Source organism: Capsicum annuum, chromosome 3, assembly GCF_002878395.1.
Source record: "Capsicum annuum cultivar UCD-10X-F1 chromosome 3, UCD10Xv1.1, whole genome shotgun sequence".
In the NCBI taxonomy this organism is placed as follows: domain Eukaryota; kingdom Viridiplantae; phylum Streptophyta; class Magnoliopsida; order Solanales; family Solanaceae; genus Capsicum; species Capsicum annuum.
In genome coordinates this window covers 243979742-243985871 of record NC_061113.1, presented here as the reverse complement: position 1 = coordinate 243985871, position 6130 = coordinate 243979742, and positions in this window count along the sequence as shown.

Below are 6130 nucleotides of genomic sequence, written 5' to 3'. Positions count from 1 at the left end.
TAGATTAACCATATGTTGCTCTGTTCTCTGAACCCTACTCAACAAATTACCCATCTACTATAAATTATGCAATATATGGGTATTCTGATGCAATATATTATCAATCTATTTCAACATACAGATCAGCTATTGCGGTAGCTAGATCGTCTGTTGCATAAGTTAGCTATGTTAACATAACCCAAGCCCCATGTAACCCAACTGACTGCAAATTATTATTATATGATTTAAATTCCTCCTGTCATTTTTTTATAGGTTGTGCATCCTTGGATCGTGCCTACCATTGATGAGCTGGGGATGACTTTTTTTTCTTACTTTGGGTCTTGTTGATACAAAAGAAGACCCAATGGAGGAGTTAATAAAGAAGGAATTGGATAAATCAACATCCATAAGAAGAGCAGTTAGGCAAGGTCAGTCTAATGTTGAAGCTCTTCACGGCCTAACTCAAACTGCAACAGATCCGGGTGCTTCTTCTGGGGGTGTTGCTAGTGGAGTTATTTATGATGGTGGCAGCCATCCTACTTCTGCTTCTGCTGCCAGTCGTGATTATGAGCATATTGGTTCTCAATAAAAAATAAATATATTTAAAAACACCCCTTGCACAGGTCCTCCTTCTCACCCCTACACCGATCCCTCCCACACTTATAGTGGTCCCTTTCACCCCTCCTCACCCTCATGTTCTCGTTGCAAATACAAAGTGTGCAAGGACAGAGAGGATAAACTCTTTAACAAGCTAGAGGCTATTGCTGAAGCTGCTGAGGAGTTGAAATCTAGGAGGGGTGTCATACCATTCAATGAGGTGAGAGAGTCATGCACTCCTACAGTGGAGGTTAGGAGGAAAAGAAGAAAAATTAGACAAATTCTCTTCGTTCTGAAATCAGCAAAAATTGCAACCCTCCCCTCCCCCGCTCCAATAGTTGTTGATTTTCAGGGGTCGCTGAAGAAGGTGGACATATTCACGATGTTTAACAAGGAGAAGAAGAAGGAACTGGAAGAATTCATCAAGATGAAGGTTCAAAAAGAATACACCATGCATTCATTTGCCGCCAAAGACTTCTCGAATATGACAAATATGTGCGTATGGTACGAGGACAAGGTTAGTTTACTTTTGCTAACCTACCCTTCCAATCTACTCCATGAAGAAGAATCTACGCAACAGATGTGTAATCTGTTGCGAAAACTTGATATTCTGTTGCAACATAATACATATCTATTACATAAGTTGCGTTGGATGGGTAATTTATGAATTGATTCAAAGAACCCTCTGCATCGAATTCTTTCGACTGTATTTTTATTCTTTACAATTACTAACCTATTTAAAAATTATCTTCTTATATCATAGTATGTTGATAAAATTCTCTGCCTCATGAGGGGCAGACAATTAGCGTACCTGGATGCTCATGATGTTGCCGATAGGATAATGGACCTCAACTTCTACAATAATTTCAAGGATAGGTACGCTAAACTCTGTAAGATATCTGATTCTGATGGCCTAGAATTTGATCAGTTAGTTTCTACATTCCAATGGGATGAACAAGCGATTAAATATGTTAGAGGGAAGAGGCCATATTTATACGGCAAGCGCTAGACCAAGGCAAAGAGAATCCTTGCAGTCATGAACATGGATGTCATCCATTTTCTTACTGTTGAGATACTACAATACGAGGAAAAGATTAAGGTTTATGACTGCAACTTACCTGTGTTCAACGAGAAAATGTTTTTAACCCCCATGCAGCCACTCTTGAAGTTATTGCCCAAGTTGTTGACGCAGAGTAAGCTGATGGATCATTTACCGGCTGAAGTCTTGTCGAAGGAATCATGGATTTTTGAAGGTCAAAATAAGATCATTCAGCTCTCAAAAAATAGAATCGGTGTATCGTGCGGGCCGTACTCGCTTGCATACATCGACTGTTTGTTGAACGGACACAAATGACCGGTGTATGCGACACCGTTGTGGGAAAGATGCAATGGGTCTAGGCATATGGGGTACTAACTAAATGGTTGGAGCCCGTGTGTAAAAAAGAACATGTACAAAGACAGAGACAAACACGATAACAAATTTTCATTTCAAGCCAATTTACTATACATATAGGGGCAATAATTTTTATGTCTGGCAAAGTTGAATTTTTATAATGCAATAATTTTATATCTGTGGTAACGGATATAGTACTTGTTGTGATAGATTGATTATCTGTTGGAATAGGTTGGTCATCTATTGCGTTATGCAGATGTTCCCCGTCTGTCTATCGCAACAGATTACCGATCTGTTGCAATGTATAACATATCTGTTGCAACTGATTAATAATTTGTTGGAGCAAATAAAAAAAGTAGGAAGATCTGTTATATAATTTCCAGCAGATGACCTATATGTTGCATCTCATGTTGCAACATATGTCTAAATCTGTCTGATAAGATATGTCGTCTGTTGCAGCAGATGTATTATCTGTTGCGATACTTGAATCTAGTACTCTATTTTAATTAATATGTTCAAAACTCAGAATTAATTATATTCATAGACAATAAAATAAATTGAAGCCTTTGGAAATTACATGAAATAACTCAACAAATAAATGAAATATAAAAAAAATCATTATGAGTACAAACGATCTACTCCACAAATAAATCAACAAGTTAAACTAAGGAGGATAGGTTATTACATTGATGGACTCAAGCTATAAAGATCTAATCAATATGGACAAGATGTTCTTCATCCAGTGCTGTGGAATTTGGCTTTGGTGATCATGGATTTTTAACGTCGGTTGCGTACGGCTTCTGAGCTTTCGCTTCTCCATATTTCCATAAAAGAGCAGCATATCTTTTGTGGAGTAATCTGGCATTAAGTCCATCATTTGGTACTTGTAATTCATCGCTCAAATACTCGGCATAGGCGGCAACAAAAGGACCACAATCCCTGCGTTATAAAAAAATAGATAATCCATATCTTGCAGTTCATGCAAGCGTTGTGAAATTTGTGAAATAAAACTAAATCATGACACTTAAACTTACAGGCTACCAATGGTTTGTTGAGCAATTCTGTCAACATATTGTACATCAAATGGATTAGCCATTTTATCCCGGTATGCTTCAATTGTCGATCAATCAGTACAAACCTTTTGATCTAAAAATCCACTCATATCAAGGTAAGTAAGCAATATTTTGGCCAACATTTGTATCTCAGACGACGGCCTGGAACGTCTCCTTAGCGACATCGAGTCATAAATTTGGATGCGCCTCTCTTTTAGAACGACGACAGCAACATCCAATGGAATTCATCACCACAATTGATTGGGATGTACACTTCGTCGACCAAATGCCAAGGTAAGCCAACCAAAATGCTAAAACCTTTGATGATGTTGATTAAGCATTCCTCATTTCGAAAAACTTTCAGCTGCTGTTGACAATACCTATCGTAGGCATTATTGATGTAAACTTTGTACAAACAATTGCCTGTTGTGTATCTATATTGTTCTTGTGTTTGTAACTTGGTCTTCTTTCGGAGAAGTAAAAAATAACATTGATGTACCGCACATATTATCAAACATTTTAGATTATGTGACGAAAAAATCAATACGCAGATGCAATTACATAAAGTATAAATTAATCGTAATATGTATGGCCTTTAAACCTCATCATTCCTGCAAGTTTGGGGCTATGACATCAAATAGAACCAATTCTTTATTTTGGGATGTGCAACAACAAAGTCGAACATATCAAAACCAAGACTCGATTCGTTCGCTTTGTAACACTCGTCATTTTGTTTTCTACATGATGATTTATATGTGTTAATGTCAGATTCTTACAACAAGAATTGTATAAACTAATATTCATAAAATTGATTTATGTACCTGTCGGCATGATGCTTTAACAGCCCATCGACAATCCATTCTGAATAGTCGTTGATCAACTGTGTTAGTTTTTTTGGAGCCTCGTCCGAGATGTTGAATCCTTCAAATGAATAATTCTTTCGTTCTCCTAAAATGACAGGCTCCACTTTTCTTCATCTTTGGAAGTAATTGATGGATTACCAACTGTCATATTATGCTCTTCGGCAATAGCTGTGACATCCACCTAGAAAGCCAGAATTGTCAATGATAAGTAGAGATATACAACAGATTTTCCATCTGTTGCAACAGATGAGTCTTATGTTGTATGAAATGGATTATCTGTTGGGATAAATTTGAATAGGTAAATCAAAGCAGTACGATAATTTTGAAAAGATGACCCATCTGTTGCAACATAATACTCATCTGTTGAAACATATAATGAATCTGATACAACAGGTTAGACAACAGTTGCAACAGATGTATACATCTGTTTGATAATTTTCAGCAGATGTATCATCTGTTGAAACAAATATGTGCTTGTTTGTTTTTTAAAACAGATGATGTACATTCACCTTCTTCAGCTCATACTGCTCTTCTGTGGCCCTTACACACTGAACATCGGTGCAAGACAAAGACAGAGGCGTTGCAATCTTATTTTTTTATGATTGATGATGCCTTAGAAGTGTCTTTCCTTCTCCTCTTAGCCGCCTTGATCTTTAGTGAAGTGTCTGGATATGAAATCCTCTTTGATGGAATGACACCCCTCTTAGATGTCATTTTCTTACATAAGCAGTTAGTGCATTAATAGCATTAATCACTCCATCGTGTTTCGCCTTGCAGTCTTGACATTTACATGAAGAACATTCGCTAGATACGGCAAAATCTGGAGAAAAATCTGTACAACCATTATGATCATAATCATAATGGCTTATTGTTTCAAAAACTGTAAAAGGAGCATCATTAGCCCCACCCTCCAAAATTATTTTTCTTGTGATGGCTGTTGCTCCAAACAATTCCATTTTTATTCCATCAATGACCTTAGGGTCCGATAAAATTTGCACAGACTGTAAATTAAAAAAAAATAACATCTTCAACTCTCGGTTGGTCGGAACAAGCCACGGATGGACAATCTAAAATAAATCGGTACATATATTAAGAATGATGATAAAATCATTTAATCATTAATTAAAACAAAAACTTGATTAGAATTGGACTTACTGCTTCCTTGGGGGGATTGAAAAGATCAAGAAATTTTACATTTTTATCGGTTTTGGCCGACAACCATCTCAGAATTCTTGGACAGGAAACTTCTTCCTGATAGTTCACTTGTTGTCTTAAATAAAGAATGGCTTCAAATGCCCAAGCCTATAACATAACACCATTAAATCAAAAGCATTATTGAATAAAAAAAATGATGAATCATATCATGAAAAAAGAAATATTTACCATGAAGGCCCATGGAAAACCATATAAGTTGACTATTTTTGGCGTTAATGGAGTCAACAATTATTCAACAGTCATTTTGAAGCTTTCATAACCCCAAGGATAGCTGTTAAATGCTTCAAGATCCTCGGAGAGATTTATTAAATCGAGGCCTATATTGTTGTTAACGTCTCTCGCCCAAAGAACATTATGTACAAACCAAACCAAGCACAATGATTGCTTGTGCTTCTTTGAAAGTCCTTTACCTTTCAACGCTTCAATCAAATTTTTGTTTTTGAAGCTTGAACCAACAATGGACACCAGGTCATCTCGATCACTCGACTTGCCTTCTTCTTTTTTGGGTGTGTGGGGTACTTTTTTTTATGTCAGAGTAGGTATAACTTGAGAAGGAGAAGGAGGATAACGTTTTACTCCTGTAACTATGGCAAACTCCTCCCAACCAAAACAAACATGCATGCCACAATAATTTATCCACACCCCATCCATCTTATCTTTGTTTTCATACATAAACCTGCGCTTGAGAAGATCACATACCATTTTCATCTGAAAATGAGCATTGTTGTCCTCCGGCAAATCAAGATATTGCCCAAACCAGCTTTCCCTGAAATAAGAATCCAATTTTTCTTCTCGAAGTATTTTTCTGAAGGCGTCGAAAGATTTTCCCATGACTGACTTAACCACGATATCATCCATTAATTTTGTGGCATCATCGCACTGCATTCTCACAGGATAACGATCAATGCTGAAGGTTTTGACCAACTCTTCGACGGAAGGGCTATTAGCATTTGGATCATCTCTTTTGAAAGATTCCTCCTCCCTGTGTTCATTATCTTCTGCTCCTGATTGAGATAACGATTGTACAATAA